Below are 19,599 nucleotides of genomic sequence, written 5' to 3'. Positions count from 1 at the left end.
AAAATTTCAATGTATGCCTTATTCTTTGTAGCAAACCCTATTAGACTACTTCATTCCAGAACGGAGACAAAATTCTGAATTTGAGCAATATTTTCGTCCTTTACCCTGTTGTTCCCCCTTAGCACACTCATTGCTGGAGCTCCGGAGAGAGGATGCTAGCATATCACTGGCAGTGGTGTAATCGTTCGTGGCAGCGTCCTTTGCCGCGACGGTGGCTGTTGCAAGCGCGGCAGCGTTAAGTGGCATCTGTTTGAAAGTGCGGCCGACCGGGCAGTGACTGATATCGCAGATTGTTGCAGGTGGTACAGACAGACAGGCTTGCGAAGTACTTTTGAACACGTTTTCCTAAAACTGTGTTGAGTAGCTAGTTCGACAGCCAATACGAAATGGATATATTTTAGACCCTGTAGCTACCAATAGCCCTGACCTTACCAACGGCGTCAATATAAGGACAGGGATTAGTGGCCATCATGTCACCATAGCGACTTTGGTTACCAAAGTTAATATACCAATCAAGAAGGCTAGGGTGGTATTTCTGCTAGAAAGAGCAGATAATCTCCCACTTAGATAATGATTTGATATCATTTAGTTCCAGTATTGATGTACACAGACGAATTATGGGAAAAATTTAAACGGATTGTAAATTGTACCCTGTAGCTGATGCCGAGTAACTGGATTAAGGAAAGAAAAGACCCACCGTGGTTGAACAACGACATGGAAAATGTTGAGTAGAAGGCTGTTCCACTCTCGGTCCAAAAGGGAACGCGCAAATGACGTCGGGCAAAAGTTAGTAGAGATCCGTGCGTCTGTAAAAAGATCGACGTGAGAAGCATACAGGAACTATTACCGTCATCTGCGCAAAAGATCTCGCTGAAAGCCCGAGAAAATTCTGGTCTTACGTAAAATTGGTAAGCGAGTCTAAGACTTCTGTCTAGTCACTCGTTAAGCAGTCTAGTGTGACAGTACAGTACAAGATATCAAAAGCAAACTCGAAGTTTTAAATTTCGCGTTGAAGAAACCGTTTACGCCAATGAACCGTGCAACATGCTCTCTTTTGAACATCGCACAGACTCCCATTTGGAGTACAGAGTAACTGTCGTTCCTGACGTAGAGAAAGAACTGAAAAAGTTGAAAACAAAGAAGTCGAAATGTACGGACGGAAACCCATTACGATTTTACAAAGAGAATTCTGCAGCGCTTACCGCTTACTTCGCCTGCATTTATTGCAAATCCCTTGCCCAGCGCAAAGTATTAACATCGGTTTGCTGCAGAATTCTTTTAACACTTTCTCAGTTCGAGTACAATAATTTTCCTTGAGACGGAAGGGCTTCTGTCTACGAAGCAGCACGCTTTTAGTAAGCACTGCTCCTGCGAACCTCATCTTGTCCTTTTCTCACATGATATCCAGCGAACTGTGGATGGAGTGCAACAGGAAGATTCAATATTCCTAGATTTGTGGTAAGCGACTGACACCTTTCCCCACCGCAGAGTGTTAACAAAGGTAGGAGCATACGGAATAGTTTCGCGGATATGTTAGTGGCTCGAAAACTTCGAAAACTTAGAACGTTGTCCTAGAGCAGGCCGCGGTGACCGAGCGGTTCTAGGCGCTACAATCTGGAACCGAGTGACCGCTACTGTCGCAGGTTCGAATCCTGCCTCGGGCATGGCTGTGTGTGATGTCCTTAGGTTAGTTAGGTTTAAGCAGTTCTAAGTTCTAAGGGACTGATGACCTCATAAGTTGAGTCCCATAGTGCTCAGAGCCATTTGAACCATTTTTTCGTTTTCCTAGACCTTCGAATGCACAACAGTGACAGGGCTACCGTCAGTAGTGACCCAGAGAAGTGTGATAGGACTGCTGTTATTTTCTATATACATAAATGATATGACGGACAAGGTAAGCAGCATTCTGCGGCTGCTTGCTGATGTTGCTGTAGTTTACGGGAAGCTGTCTATGTTGAGTGACTGTGCAGGACATAAGATGACTTCCACAAAATTTCTAGTTTATATTGAATGGCTGCCAGCTCTAAAAAAAATAGGAAAACATAAGTTAATGCAGATGAGCAGAAGAAACAAGCCCATAACGCTCGTATACAGCTTTAGTGGTGTGCTGCTTGACAGAGTCACGCCGATTATACAGGGTGAGTCACGGACTATTTCCACCAAGAATAACTCCGAAAGTATTATAGGAGCTGAAAAGTTTGTGGGACAAAAACAACGGGTGCCATAATATGACGTTGGTTTTTTGTTGCTAGGTGGAGTCGCTTCAGAGATATAAAGATCAACTTCGTTTTTTTTTTAATGGGATGCTGTAGTTTGGTACTTATTTTCTGACAGCGGCTATCGAGACGAATCCAATGGTGCGTAACGATAAGTTCTTTGAAGGTCACAAAGGTGGCATGAACGTCCATTTACTGAAGGTGTTCGAAGTGATGACCATTGGTATCAATGCAGTACCGCAATCTTCTTATAATGAATTGAGTGGTATTCCTTATTACTTCGGCACTTGTCGAAGCACATGCTCTGACAATTCTCCTTCGCATATCTTCAGGTGTAGCTGGAATGTCTTTATAAACAGTGTCTTTTACGAATCCCCATAAGAAAAAATCCAGAGGCGTCAAGTCTGGCGAACGAGCCAGTCACGACACATCTCCACCGTGTCCAATCCAACGATTTGGGAATTGTCTCTGCAACTCATTTCTAGCAACCACCGAGAAATGTGCCGGACACCCATCGTGTTAATACCATATTGTGTTCCTTCTTCGTAGAGGTATTTCTTCCAATAACAGACCTAATGTTTCTTGCTGGATGTGATGTACTTACTACCACTAAGATTTACTTCGATGAAATAGGGGCCTATAAGTCTGTCCTCCAGAATCCCACGCCATACATTCACCGACCACGATTTTTGGTGTGCGTACAATCTGTACCAGTTAATTCTTGGTAGACATAATATGGTAAGGATGATATTTACGAAGATGCAGAACACGAACAACACTACTCTGACTCATGGCAGATTCCCTCGCGATTTGACGCGAACTGACACAAGGATATCGATCCACAGTGGAAAGAGTACCAATTTCCGTGTCCTCGTTAGTAACTTTCCTTTGCCGGATATGTTTCCGATGCGTTAAAGATCCAGTTGTTCTCAATTTATCATACACATATTTAAATGTACGAAGTGTAGTGTGAGTACGTTGAGGATATCTTTCAGCGTATAAGTCTCTAGCTCTCGCTGAATTTCGTTGCCATACTCAGTAAATTGAAAGCATATACACTTGTTCTTTGAAGGAGCACAACATTCGCTTGATTCGACGACACTAGTCTTACTGCTCCTACCTCTTCGAACACCTTCTGTAAATGAACGTTCATGCCACCTTTTTGACCTTCGTTGATATCCAAAGACCTTTGTGTTGTATATCATTGGATTCGTCTCGATAGCCCCTATCAAAAAATAAGTACCAAATTATAGCATCCCATTAAAAAAAAAGTTGACCTTCATATCTCTGACGCGACCCCACCTAGCAACAAAAAACCTACGTAATATTATGGCCCCCGTTATCCCATGCATCATTTGTGCCACAAACTTTTCAGCTACGATCATACACTACTGGTCATTAAAATTGCTACATCACAGAGAGGACGTGCTACAGACGCGAAATTTAACCGACAGGAAGAAGATGCTGTGACATGCATATGATTAGCTTTTCAGAGCATTCACACAAGACTGGCAACGGTGGCGACACCTACAACGTGCTGATATGAGGAAAGTTTCCAACCGATTTCTCATACACAAACAACAGTTGACCGGCGTTGCCTGGTGAAACGTTGTTGTGGTGCCTCGTGTAAGGAGGAGAAATGCGTACCATCACGTTTCCGACTTTGATAAAGGTCGCATTGTAGCCTATCGTGATTGCGGTTTATCGTATCGCGACATTGCTGCTCGCGTTGGTCGAGATACAATGACTTTTAGCAGAATATGGAATCGGTGGGTTCATGAGGATAATACGGAACGCCGTGCTGGATCCCAACTGCCTCGTATCACTAGCAGTCGAGATGACAGGCATCTTATCCGCATGGCTGTAACGGATCGTGCAGCCACATCTCCATCCCTGAGTCAACTGATGGGGACGTTTGCAAGACAGCAACCATCTGCACGAACAGTTCGATGACGTTTGCAGCAGCATGGACTATCAGCTCGGAGACCATGGCTGCGGTTATCCTTGACGCTGCATTACAGAAAGGAGCGCCTGCGATGGTGTACTCAACGACGAACCTGAGTGCACGAATGGCAAAACGTCATTTTTTCGGATGAATTCAGGTTCTGTTTACAGCATCATGATGGTTGCATCCGTGTTTGGCGGCAACGCTGTGAACGCACATTGGAAGCATGTATTCGTTATCGCCATACTGGCGTATGGGCAGCCGTACCTGTACACGTCAACCAAGCTCTGTTTGACTCAATGCCCAGGCGTATGAAGGCTGTTATTACGGCCAGAAGTGGTTGTTCTGGGTACTGATTTTTCAGGATCTATGCACCCAAATTGCTTGAAGATGTAATCACATTTCAGTTCTAGTATAATATATTTGTCCAATTAATACCTGTTTATCATCTGCAATTCTTCTTGGAGTAGCAATTTTAATGGCCAGTAGCGTACTTCTGGAGTTATTCTTGGTGGCAATAGTTAGCGACTAACCCTATATATCTAGGCGTAGCGTTACAAAGCGATATGAAACGGATCGAGCATGTAAAATTGTAGTAGGGAAGGCGAATGGTCAACTTCTGACTACAAAAAATGGTTCAAATGGCTCTGAGCACTATGGGACTTAACATCTTAGGTCATCAGTTCCCTAGAACTTAGAACTACTTAAACCTAACTAACCTAAGGACATCACACACATCCATGCCCGAGGCAGGATTCGAACCTGCGACCGTAGGACAACTTCGGACTACCGGAAGAATTTTAGGAAATTGCAGTTCATCTATAAAGGAGACCGCATGTAGGACACTAGTACGACGCGTTCTTGAGTACTACTCGAATGTTTGTTTTAGTTTATTTTTTATTTTTTAATTATATATAAATATGTTTATATGTGTGTGTGTAATGTGGGGGGGGGGGGGGGAGAGAAGGAGGAAGGAGATTCATTAATTATTTATCCTGGTTACATTTCGGTTTGCTCACATTTGCAAACAACAGACAAATCAGATAAATACCTGCTCACATTTGCAAGCAACAGACAAACCCGATAAATACCAACAAGGATCAGGTATATACCAGCTAGAGTGCCAAGAATGTAAATCAGTATATCTTGAAATGGCAAGTAGGAACTTCAGAACTAAGATATAAAGAACATATAAGAAGTTGGAAATATGAAAACCGCCATTCTACCTTCGCCGAACACCTGATAAAAAAAATGGGCTAGTAACAAACCCAAATGTAACCAGAATAAATTTATATACATTAAAAAATAAATAAATAACAAATACACTGAAATAAAATAAAATAAAAACATTTACACACAACACACACACACACACTTACACACACAAGCAAACAAATATCCATAAAAAAAATAACCCTCTCAGGAAAGAATTACACAATTATACAAAGGAAATACACACATACACGCAACAAATGAAAAAATATCTAACCGCAACACAAACAAATGAAAGACAAATACACAACAACAGCTGGCAACACTACACACATATTTTGATCACTGAATGGAAAGTGCAAGTGATACATGCGATGTGACAAATGTGGATGAAAGAACGCCAGAAATCGGCCAGCTTGAGTATGGAAACTAACGAATACATCTACATCCACACACACGAGTAAACAGTGCTGGCAATCGTAAGTAATACCGAACGTAAGTTTACAGTACGAATTTTGTGTTACAAAAGTTGATTTTAACCTAAAAAGAGAGAAAAACAAGACAAAATGCAGTGTAGCAGCATATTATATCTACCACATAATACGTTTATTCTATGTAAAAAATGAAACGTGTATTACAGGCCACCGATGATACTTCCCAAATAAATGAAGCGAAACGCGTATGGCAACAAACAAGCTGCCTTCAATTAGTTGCATAGACGGTACATACCTCCAAGAACTTTCGTTTATTTCCGTACCAGTCCGCCTGCTTAGCCGGGTGGTAACGTGCTAGCCTCCCACGCCAGTGGGCCCGGGTTCGATTCCCGGCCGGGTTGAGGATTTCCTCCGCTTGTGGATTGGGTGTTGTGTTGTCCATTTCATCCTCATCACCGGCGCGCAAGTGGCTCATTGTGATGTCGAATGAAATAATACTTGCACCTGACGGCCGAACTCCCTCGTGGGCCCTCGCGGCCAACGATGCCATACACTCATTTCATTTCCGTTTACATATCAATTCAGCCAATGCTACTGATAATCCTACCATTCACTACGACATTTATGTGTAGTACCAAAACTACCGAAAGTAGCTTTGCTAGCTGCAACTCTAACTACGGCACGTTCTTCTACTGAACAAGTACTCACAGCTCTTAAGGTCTGCATTTTAGAGCCCATGTTCGCTAGACTGTTTTTTCTTCTTTTGGTCTATACTATTTCCTCCCAAAATATGGAAAGCAAGCAGTTTGAAACAGAAGAGATTTGCTTCACAGTATCGAAGATGGAGAAGTGTTCATAGCTTTTAGGGTATGTACGAGGTCTGTTTTTTAAGTAAGTACCGTTTTGAAATTAAAAAAAGTGCTAAGATATTTCAATAACTTCAATAATTTTATTTTTACATGAAAGTCCGTACCTTAATCTACTTTTCTACATAATTTCCGTCAATATTCAGGCACTTGTCATAACGTTGTACCAGTTTTGAATATCCTCCTCATAGAAGTCTGCGCCTCACTTGTTAACCACTGCATCACCACTGTTTTGACTTCGTCATCGTCTTGTAGACGCTGACCGCCCAGGTGTTTCTTCAAGAGAAGGAACAGATGGTATTCACTGGGCGCAAGACCGGGGATGTGCGGAGGATGATCTAGAGTTTCCAATCGAAAAGATGTGATGAGATCTTTGGTCTGCAGCAAAACGATGGCCTTGCTCAACTTCCATGAAATGTTGCTCTGATTCTGGTGTGGCGTAGGCCACCCATGTTTCATCGCCGGTAACAATTTGGCTTACGAAATCGTCACCGTCGTGGTACCGCTCAAGGGAAGTCCACATCCGTCAACATTTTCGGTACCCAACTTGCGCACAATTTTCAGTAATTCAAGTGCTCGGTCACAATGCTATACAAAACACTACGAGAAACATTAGGAAAGCCATCCCGCAAGGAGGAAATCGTAAAGCGTCTGTTTTCTCTCACCTTATTATCTGATTCCTGCACGAAAGTTTCATTAACGACCGAAGGACGCCCACTCCGTTGTTCATCATGCACATTTGTGCGGCCATCTTTAAATGCTCTCAACCCCCTTTCTTACCATTCCATCACTCATAATGTTTTCTCCGTAAACTGCACAGATCTCACGATGAATATCGATCGCTTTTAGGCCTTTAGCACTAAGAAATCTTATAAGAGCCCGACTTCACAGTCGGCGGGACTCACGATTATCGCAGGCATCTTAAACACTCAGTACACAAAGTAAACAAATAAGAATCAGATTGTAATGGCGTCAGTGCGTAGATTGAGGTACAGGCTTTCATGTAAAAATAAAATTATTGAGATATCTTACAAGGGAACCTCCCCATCGCACACCCCTCAGATTTAGCTATAAGTTGGCATAGTGGATAGGCCTTGAAAAACTGAACAAACTTCAATCGAGAAAACAGGAAAAAGTTGTGTGGAACTATGAAAAAAATAAGCAAAATATACAAACTGAGTAGTCCATGCGCACGATAGGCGACATCAAGGATAATCTAAGCTCAGATGTGCCATGGTCCCGTGGTTAGCGTGAGCAGCTGTAGAGCGAGAGGTCCTTGGTTCAAGTCTTCCCTCGTGTGAAAAGTACAATTTTTTATTTTCAGACAATTATCAAAGTTCAGGCATTCACACATAATCAACTTCGCTCTCCAAAATTCCAGGACATATTCAGATTTGCTTGGACTTATGCAGGATTTGACGGCCTACACACGGAAAAATTTGCAAACGTTAAAAACATATGTTTTCATAGAGCACAGGGAAAACTGTGCGACTATGAAACTGTTGCATTCATTTGTTGCAGTTTATATGACAAACTCTTATGTTTTCATCACTTTTTTGGGAGTGATTATCACAGCCACAAGAAAACCTAAAGGTAGAAGAATCATTTTACCCATTCGCCAAGTGTACAACTTAGGTGGGTCGACAACATATTCCTGTCATGTGACGCACGTGCCGTTGCCAGTGTCGTATAGAATATATCAGACGTGTTTTCCTGTGGAGGAATCGGTTGACCTATGACATTGCGATCAAATGTTTTCGGTTCCCATTGGAGAGGCACGTCCTTTCGTCTACTCAGACACTAAACTTATTACAGTGAACAGAGACGTCAATGAACGAACGGACAGATCATAACTTTGCGAAAATAAAGAAAGTAAACTTTTCACTAGAGGGAAGACTTGAACCAAGGACCTCTCCTTCCACAGCTGCTCACGCTTGTAATGGTACTTGAATTATATAACCTTTATGGTACCTCACCTGAACCTCTCGATACCAGTAATATTCTGTTAACTAGTTAACATATTTCTGAGACAACCTTCAGATTTGATTTCACTTTTGATACATCGATATGTTTATATTGCAATGATATTATTCTTACGTGTATTCTTTCTTTGGTCACTATGATCTTTGACGTACTTGTAACTCTGATTTTTGGGCGCGTAAGCGGTTAGTTAGTTAGTTGTTTGTTGAGTTGTTAGAAAGTCGGACCTTGAGAAAGTCAAGTGTGTTGGACGTCATGTTGGAAAGACGCGTATTGTAGTCCGCTTATAAAATGTGAACTTTAACAGTGACTGTGAGAAAGATGTTTTCAAGTACGTTTTGTATTGTGAAGTGATGTTTTGTACTTACGTGATATTGCAATGAAAAGGAAGTGTAACTTAAATTCGGATGCTGATTATTTTCTTTACATCACCATTGTGCTAACTTTGAAAGGTTTAATCTTGAAGAACGTTTTGTGAAGCGCATCTACAATACTTTTGAATATAGCAGAATAAAACCTAGGCCTCTTTGGAATCATAGGCCGGCCGAAGTGGCCGAGCGTTTCTAGGCGCTTCAGTCTGGAACCGCGCGACCGCTACGGTCGCAGGTTCGAATCCTGCCTCGGGCATGGACGTGTGTGATGTCCTTAGGTTTAAGTAGTTCTAAGTTCTAGGGGACTGATGACCTCAGATGTTAAGCCCCATAGTGCTCAGAGCCATTTGAACCATTTTTTGGAATCATAACCACCTAGATTTTCAACGATTGAGACATGATTTTACGACGAGACCAGCGTGGGAAACACCAAAAGATGAGTGCATTGTTTTTTCATTATTATATGAAATGACTATTAACTGTGCTCTAATGACACCTGCCACACAATATGACTGTTGTTGCACGAAAATGCAGTATTTAGCAGCATAAGCAACACCACAATCGTTATTAAATGCTGACCTTCGTTGTAGTGGGGTTGTTAGACGCTAACCACGGGACCACGGCACTCCTTAGCTCAGGTTATCCTTGATGCATATCTTGCCCATGGACTGCTCAGTTTGTATATTTTGGTTATTTTTTTCATAATTCCACACAACTTCTTCCTGTTCTCTCTATTGATCTGTGTTCAGTTTTTCAAGGCCTATCCACTACGCCAACTTGTAACTAAATCTGAGGAGGGGGGGGGGGGGGGGAGGGTGCGATGGGGATGTTCCCTTGTTTTTTTTTAATTTCAGAACGGTACTTACTTAAAAAACACGCCTCTACCTTAGAGCGAATGTTTACTGAACTTTTTTGCTTCGAATGGTCGTTTCTATCATAATCCTGAACATTAACCATTCCTCCTGGGACACCCTGTAATGCTTTCACCAAACTCTTTTTGGCGGCGGTGTTATAACCCCCACGACACCCTCCCTCTTTCTGTGGATCCGTGCATGCTCAGCAAGTAGAAACAGTGTCGGTGAGACTCACAGGCGCCATGTGCAGTGGCGATCAGGACGCAGCGAGGTCGCAGGTGTCGCGCGACTTCGACGACGAGCGGCGCCCACGGCGGCAGGCGAGCGCCGGCCCCGGCCGTCTCCGCAGCCAGCACCACAGCCACCAGCAGCAAGCGGACTCGCATCGCGCACTGCCGCCGCTCCACGCGACACGCCGGGACCGCCCTGCGCCATCGACCCACAGCACCGCGTGGCCTCTCCTAGCGAACCACTGCCCTCCATGTACACTGAAAAACACTGCCGCTGGGAGGGCGGATTATTAGTGATCGTCCAGCACGTGCTCCTGCTCACAGACTGATAACTCTGCAGCGCTGATCTTTTTATGGTTCCGTATCTCAGTCGGTAAAAATGGAACCCTTCTCGGATCACTTTGCTGCCCGTCCGTCCGTCTGTCCTTATGTCTGCATCACTGTTAAGACCTCTTTTTCTCAGAAACATGTAGACGTATTAAGTTGAAATTTAGGTCACATACTAAGGTCTATGTTCCCTTGGCGGAGTAAAAAAATTAAACTTCTTCGTCAGTGCAATCAAAAGGTACGGCAGTTTAGGTCTCATTTCCTCGCACGAACGAAAAAATGGCTGACATCGAAATAAGTGTCCAAGGAACAGAAAAGCAACTGAAATCACTCAACAGAGAAAAGTCCACCGGACTGACTGGTACCAATTCGATTCTACACAGAGTACGCGAAAGAACTTGCCCCCTTCTAACAGCCGTGTACCGCAAGTCTCTAGAGGAACAGAAGGTTCCAAATGATTGGAAAAGAGCACAGGTAGTTCCAGTTTTCAAGAAGGGTCGTCGAGCAGATGCGCGAAACTATAGGCCTATATCTCTGACGTCGACCTGTTGTAGAATTTTAGAAGGTGTTTTTTGCTCGCGTATCATGTCATTTCCGGAAACCCAGAATCTACTCTGTAGGAATCAACATGGATTCCGTAAAAAGCGGCCGTATGAGACCCAACTCACTTTATTTGTTCATAAGACCCAGAAAATATTGGATACAGGCTCCCAGGTAGATGCCATTTTCCTTGACTTCCGGAAGGCGTTCGATACAGTTCCGCGCTGTCGCCTGATAAACGAAGTAAGAGCCTACGGAATATCAGACCAGCTGTTTGGCTAGATTGAAGAGTTTTCAGCGAACTGAACATAACATGTTTTTCTCAATGGAGAGACGTCTACAGACGTTAAAGTAACCTCTGGCCTGCCGCAGGGGAGCGTTGTGGGACCAGTGCTTTTCACAATATATATAAATGACCTAGTAGATAGTGTCGGAAGTTCCATGTGCCTTTTCGCGGATGGTGCTGTAGTATACAGAGGAGTTGCAGCATTAGAAAATTGCAGCGAAATGCAGGAAGATCTGCAGCGGATAGGCACTTGGTGCAGGGAGTGGCAACTGATCCTTAACATAGACAAATGTAATGTATTGCGAATACATAGAAAGAAGGATCCTTTATTGTATGATTATATGATAGCGGAACAAACGCTGGTAGCAGTTACTTCTGTAAAATATCTGGGAGTATGCGTACGGAACAATTTGAAGTGGAATGAACATATAAAATTGATTTTTGGTAAGACGGGTACCAGGTTGAGATTCATTGGAAGAGCCCTTAGAAAATGTAGTCCATCAACAAAGGAGGTGGCTTACAAAACACTCGTTCTACCTATACTTGAGTATTGCTCATCAGTGTGGGATCCGTGCCAGGTCAGGTTGACGGAGGAGATAGAGAAGATCCAGAGACGAGCGGCGCGTTTCGTCACAGGGTTATTTGGTAAGCGTGATAGCGTTAGGGAGATGTTTAGCAAACACAAGTGGCAAACTCTGCAAGAGTGGCACTCTGCATCGCGGTGTAGCTTGCTGTCCAGGTTTCGAGAGGATGTGTTTATGGATGAGGTATCGAATATACTGCTTCCCCCTACTTATACCACCAGAGGAGATCACGAATGTAAAATTAGAGAGATGCGAGCGCGCACGGAGGCTTTCCGGCAGTCGTTCTTCCCGCGAACCATACGCGACTGGAACAGGAAAGGGAGGTAATGACAATGGTACGTAAAGTGCCCTCCGCCACACACCGTTGGGTGGCTTGCGAAGTATAAATGTAGATGTAGATGTAGATATTTTAATACTCGCAAACTCTCTCATCAAAAGCTATAGGGTACTTCCCGTTGACCTAGAATCATAAAACGTGGCGAGGAGCAATATTTCACAGTAAAACAAAAAAAAATTGTTAATTTGTATTTATATCGCACGACGAAATATTTTTTGCCATTTTTTATTCCTCTGTCTGTCCGTACGTCTGTTAATGCCCCTTCTTCTCAGGAGCGGGTACACGTAGCAAGTTGACATTACGTCACATACTGAAGTCCACGGTCCCTTGGTGGTGTAAAAAACTAAGCTTCTACGTCAGTGCAATCAAAAGATACTGTCATTTATGTCACATAGTTTGATATCTTGCCACTATCGATATCGATAACAGGCAAAAATCGTCCGAATTCTCGATTCCCGGGACTGATGAATTATCTATATGCATAATTTTGTACGGAACCCTCTATGGGGAAGTCCTATTCGCACTTACCCGGATTTTTCATTTTTCTTTACTGATGTCATTCCTGCGTAGACTATTCATTTATTTTGAAATGAATCCATTATTTCATTACTTAGTAATTATCTGATTTTGCCCCCTTGGTCATTATCAAGTTATCTGCTGGTGAAAATAATAACAAAATTTATAGGCTACTTGTCGTTTGTCTCCTCCTCAACAACACATCTGATTGGGCTCAGTGGTAAGCAAACCGACATTTTTTATCTGCTCCCTACAGTGTGGTTGATAATCTAGATACTAAAACAGAACGCACCATCCAATTATATTACGACAAACATTGACACCTTCACATGTACTCAGCAAGCTAACATGCGGTCTGCTGCAAAGGGTACCTTGAAGGGTATCATTTTTTGGGCACTCATGTGTTCTCGTGTGACTGTTGTGTCGTCAAAGTCAGTTGCCGGTATCTGTACGTAATAGGTTGACACACTCTCTCTCTCTCTCTCTCTCTCTCTCTCTCTCTCTCTCTTTCTCATTCTCTTTCTCTCTCTCTCTCTGTTGCAAACTGAATCTACCGATGCCGTTGTCACTGTTTATGAACCGACCGATACCGTTTTATGTAAACTTGCATGATTCTCGGTTTTTGCTGGGGAGCTCGGTTTTTTCATCGTATTTATCCATTATTTCTATCCCCTTATCTTATTAGATCGTTATGGAAATATTGGGTATGTTTTTATACAAAAATATATGCACTCCAGAAAACTAGTCATCCATGATTTTTACATTTTACTTAAATATGATCGGATAAAAACAATTATTAATATTGATACAAATTACATCTTACAAAAATGCACGAATCTTAGTATAAGTTAGTTTAAGAAGTGTGTAAGTCTAGGGACCGATGACCTCAGCAGTTTTTTCCTGTAGGGATTCACACACATTTGAACATTTTGAACTACCCGTCTCCCTAGTTTGCCGGGTACGATCTTGATTTGGTTAAGTATTTCCGTGACTCTATCTCACTGACTAAACAATCCCGTGACGAATCTTGCTGCTATCTTGTCCCTGAACCCTACATGGTGAGGGTCCCAGACTGACAAACTAAATTCAAGCATTGGTCGAACGAATATCTTGCAAGCGACATCTTGCTAGCGTGAACTATACATCCTCAGGATTCTTCCAAAAACCTAAGTCTCTACGAAGTGTTTAAAAAAGGGTCATATATTCGTACAGGAGGTAGTATTGGTCAAAACTAGAAGTAAAGATCCTATAAGTATATGCCAGGAAAAAAAATATCTGTTGACATATTAGTCAACCTCCATCTGTCTGTTACGTACAAGTAGACGCTATTGACGGTACTGCATGTCGTTACCGTGCATCGTGTCACACCCTTCAGCCGTTCTTCGCAGCAAAGAACGCACTCTTTCGAATAGGTTTGGCTCCATTCGGATAGAGTGACAATGCACTGGTTGCACGCTCTTGTGATTTCTGCACATTGTCGATGGGGTGTACAAACACCAACGCCTTTAAATGTTAGCACAGCTAGAAATACATATGAGTCAGGTCCGGTGAACGGGGAGGTACCTCTGACATCTTCGACCATTCCGACGCTCATAAAGCGTTGCAGTGAGGGGCTATCGCACGATCCGTAGACAATGACGTGGTGCCCCGTCGTGCATAGGCCACAGTCGCTGTCCTTTCCGCAAGAGTAACGTTTTCCGATAGTGCTGGTAAGTCATCGCGCAGAATTCTGTGGTACCAACACCAGTTAATCTGTTTGGTAAAGTGCGCGATTCTGTCATCGAAAATACCTGCCCTTACACCGATGCCGAAGCGATCCTGGTTCTGCAGACTATGAACGCTCGGGGATTTTCAACTACCCACAAGTGCATATTGTGGTAATTTACCATTCCATCGTCAGCAGTCCATGGTCTAGTGGTTAGCATTTCTGCCACTAGATCGAGGGGCCTCGCGCTCGATTCCCAGCCGGGTATGAGTTTTTTTCACTTGGGATTGCGTATGTGTTGTCCTGATCATTTCATCTCATCCACATCAGTCGTGCAAGTCGCGTGAAGAATGTTTAAATGCCTCTGAGCGCACTGCGAGCCAAACTGCACAATAACACTGGGTTCCGTGTGGGGTGAGATGGGTGGCCTGCTGTGGCCTATCGTGGATTTGTGAACCACCGAGGGCTACGGTGGGATGAAGCCTCTCCGTCGTTTCTAGGTCCCCGTTTTAATACACACACCTGAAACTTCGTCAGTAGGCAATCGTGAGGATGCTGACAGCTTTTTTCGATGATCTGGTAGTGCAAGTTGTTAGCATTTCCCTTGCACTGACATGTGAGTCAAACAAACAGTGACCATTGCACTGTTCTTTGTATAAATTAAATATCCTTTATTAGTCGTGTTTGGTACTCGTCTCAGACTTTTGAATGGGCCGCACGGGGGTTCTGTAAGTCATCCTTGTAGGTGACTATTTTTCCCAATGTGCTGACAATAAATCTGCCTTACCTACGAGTGAGCCTATGTGATCGTTCCATTTGATATCCCGACAACCTTTTACGCCCAGAAAATTTGTATGAGTTGATTGATCCCAGTAATGACTCATTGGTATATTAGTCGTAGGATACAAAGTTTTTGGTTTTTGTGATGTGCACATTTCCAAACATTTCAAGCAATTTGCCAACCTTTGCAGCACCCTGAAGCCTTAGCAATATCTGTCTCAAGATTTAAACAGCTTTCTTTAACAGTGCTTCATTATAAATAATTCCATTATCTCCAAAAATGCACTGCAAGTGGCTAAGTTTTGGTCAAAAGTAATTTAATCATAACTGTGTAAAATGTATGTTTCTGACATGAGAATAATAATAATGTCCAAAAAGTCTGAGCTTATAATTAATATTTCCTACCAGACCACTAATATACATCGTGAACAGGAAAGGTCCCAACACACCTTCCTGGTGCACACGTGAAGCTACTTTTGCATTTATCGATGAGTGCCCATCCAAAATAATATCCTTCCAGAAATTTCGTCTTTAAGAAGTAATGAAGGGTAATATTCATAGACGAGGACAGTTTGACCGATTCAAAAGACTTTTGAACGTTTGGAGAACTAACTGTATAGTATGATAACTTAAAATTTCATGAAAAATTTACAGACTGAATACGAATCACTTACTACAAGAAGGCAGCCAGTCCGAAATTTATAAATTTCCGTTTTTTGACCTGTTGGTTGGGGGAGGAAAGATGCTAATAGTGGATGAGGTTGTTGAACTGACGTTGTTGAACTCATAAAACATTCCTGGTGGCCTACATTCTATAAAAGAAACAGCCTGAGCTGTGATTCGTATGGGAAAGTCGATACTATACACCTGAAAAGATTCTCACTGTTTCAAAATCCCATGAGATTACTTTTTCAGCTGAAAATCCGCAGAGTGTTACGTGCAACTTGAATATTGTTGGCTTGAAGATGGACACTTTTAGCCTGAGAAGAGCTACAGAACCTTTGGAACTCCCTTCAGAGAGAACCTACATATCCTTACTAACTATAAATAACAACAAAATGGATTACATCAAGAAATATTTGGTCTATATCCCTCAAGAGAAGATGCAGTTTTGGAATTCAGCCAGTTCGTGGCGGACAACAACGACGTTTCGTCATGTAAATGAAGACACCTGAATAATGCAACCATCCAAAACGTCAAATATTATTCAGATACGTAACCAACAATGTTTATTACAATAAAAGACGTTATATGTACAATTCTAGTTTTAAAAAAGTAACTTGGCCCTAAAATTACTTTGAATATCCAGTATACAGAAGAAAGGGAACACGTCCAACACCAACAAAGATATCTCCCTCTTTCCCCTCATGCCATGATTGACTTTTACATTTGTGTAATAAGAAAGTATACCTTCATCAAGTCACCAAAAATTGATATCAGGAGATAAATTGCATTAAACCGGTTTTATTCAGTTTTTGTCTTTAAAATAAAAGTAGGAATTCTGGACATGTTGCCTTTCTGCAGTAAGCGGTTCATATATATTTAAAGATCAGTCATCTAAATGTAAAAATTTGGCAAAGAAAACAAATGTTCTGTATGTGACAGTAAAAGTAATATATCTCACAATTGTGCGACATCCTTACCTTCATAACAAAAGCATAAGTTACCCATTCTAAAATGAACTATCGATACTCGTGTTAGCTATTGTTCTTTCCGTGACTGCATCATCAAAGGGCCAAAACTCAGTTTTTTACACTGAAAAATCATTGTTAACCGAATTTTAGTAATAACGTGACAACCACCTGCGTAAGATGATAAATAGCGTTTGGGGATAGAAAATTTCAACTCACAAAGTCATATACCGAATTTACGTATAACATTACAACCTTGATCGCAGAACATTCCGGCAATGAAAATATTGTGTTGAACGGTCTACTAGGTCTATTAAAAAAGTTTTCTGGATTCCTACGTCAGTAGTCTGTACTCGTCCAATACAGACAATTCCTCAGTATTATCACCGTCAGCAGTCTGCGGACTTGTTACGCATACAATCATTTGAAAACAATTCTGTGTATTACAGCAGTCCAGTCCCAGACTCCCGTAATCATCAGAAGACAGCCTAGCAGGATGCCGTGGTGAGGACCTAGTTACGCTCGAGAGCGCCAAGAAAACATCACTGACAATAACACATTTACTGCACTGCACTGTAATTCCTTCTCTAGATTGTCGCACAGATGACAAAATGGTAGATATCGAAATAGACGACAGAGGGATAGAGAAACCCATCTCGCGCTATTCCTCCACGAGACTCAAAGGGCCATAGACACGGGTTCCCAGGTGGATGCCGTGTTTCTTGACTTCCGCAAGGCGTTCGAGCAGGCCGCGGTGGTCTCGCTGTTCTACGCGCGCAGTCCGGAACCGTGCGACAGCTACGGTCGCAGGTTCGAATCCTGCCTCGGGCTTGGATGTGTGTGATGTCCTTAGGTTAGTTAGGTTTAAGTAGCTCTAAGTTGTAGAGGACTAATGACCACAGCAGTTGAGTCCCATAATGCTCAGAGCCATTTGAAGGCGTTCGATACGGTTCGCCACAGTCGTTTAATGAACAAAGTAAGAGCATATGGAATATCAGACCAATTGTGTGATTAGAGCGCAGCATGTCATTCTCAATGGAGAGAAGTCTTCCGAAGTAAGAGTGATCTCACGCATGCCGCAGGGGAGTGTCGTAGGATCGTTGCTCTTCACAATATACATAAATGACCTTGTGGATAACATTGGAAATTCACTGAGGCTTTTTGCGGATGATGCTGTGGTACATCGAGTGGTTGGAAAATTGTTCCGAAATGCAGGAGAATCTGCAACGAATTGACGCATGGTGCAGGGAATGGCAATTGAATCTCAATGTAGACAAGTGTAATGTGCTGCGAGTACATAGAAAGAAAGATCCTTTATCATTTAGCTACAATATAGCAGGTCAGCAACTGGAAGCAGTTAATTCCATAAATTATCTGGGAGTAGGCATTAGGAGTGATTTAAAATGGAATGATCATATAAAGCTGATCGTCGGAAAAGCAGATGCCAGACTGAGATTGATTGGAAGAATCCTAAGGAAATGCAATCCGAAAACAAAGTGGGTTACAGTACACTTGTTCACCCACTTCTTGAATATTGCTTAACACGTACCAGATAGGGTTGATAGAAGAGAAAAAGAAGATCCAACGGAGAGCAGCGCGCTTCGTTACAGGATCATTTAGTAATCGCGAAAGCGTTACGGAGATGACAGATAAACTCCAGTGGAAGACTCTGCTGGAGAGACGCTCAGTAGCTCGGTACGGGCTTTTGTTGAAGTTTCGAGAACATACCTTCACCGAGGAGTCAAGCAGTATATTGCTCCCTCCTTACGTATATCTCGCGAAGAGACCATGAGGTCAGAGACATTAGAGCCCACACAGAGGCATACCGACAATCTTTCTTTCCACGAATAATACGAGACTGGAATAGAAGGGAGAACCGATAGAGGTGCTCATGGTACCCTCCGCCACACACCGTCAGGTGGCTTGCGGAGTATGGATGTAGCTGTAGATGTAGATATTAGCCAATAGTAGACTGTCTTCTATAGCACCGCGCCACATCCGGTCCGGCGGAGAAGCGCTTCGTCAGTGGCGCAAGGCCGGTTTACGCTCGTCTTGCGGTTCGCCAACACAGCAAAGCTTCAGGTGGCGGCTGCTATGTCACGGGCGGCCGTCGACCACAGAATCCGGCGACTTCCAGCTCTGCGTTTCGATCTCCAAAGTGCTCTCGTGGACGTCGGAGATTTGCACTCAGGAGTTATGCGCCAGGTCCACCAGGAGTACTCGCTGGCTCGCAGGGGCGGCTCTCAGCCGCCATTTACGAAACAGGAGCGAGTAGCATCTGTCTCTGCCACGGGAATGGGATGAGAAGCAGCATTGCCCACCTACTCGAAGGCGGATTATGGACAGCATCCAGGTGACACAGGTCAAGCCTCCCGCAGGCCTGCAGGGTGATGGCAGCCTCCGTGCCTCGGAAGTTGGCAGTGCAGCTGGCAGCATCAGAGCCCTCCCTGTCACACTCGTGGTTGCATAGACGATCGGAGACAGGCGTGTCGAGGGTTGATCTCATTAGCCTCTTCTCTCACCGAAGAGCTGCAGCTGACACAAGGGCTGACATTACGCACTGGACAGTCGGCAATCAGTTCACATTAGTCAGTCACTTGTTAAGAAGAGTGGGGTATTTATTTTGGCGCTTACCGTGAGCTCTGCGGCGGTGACGGTGGCTATGACATCATGTGTCCTGGTTTTCCCTCGCTGTCAGCTGTGCTAGTGACTTCAGGCCTTCACAACTACCCCTTTCAGAGGCTCTTTTCTGCTAGCTTGGCACATGAATACTTAAAGTTGCGTT

Source organism: Schistocerca gregaria, chromosome X (assembly GCF_023897955.1).
Source record: "Schistocerca gregaria isolate iqSchGreg1 chromosome X, iqSchGreg1.2, whole genome shotgun sequence".
In the NCBI taxonomy this organism is placed as follows: domain Eukaryota; kingdom Metazoa; phylum Arthropoda; class Insecta; order Orthoptera; family Acrididae; genus Schistocerca; species Schistocerca gregaria.
This window is presented reverse-complemented; position numbering follows the sequence as displayed.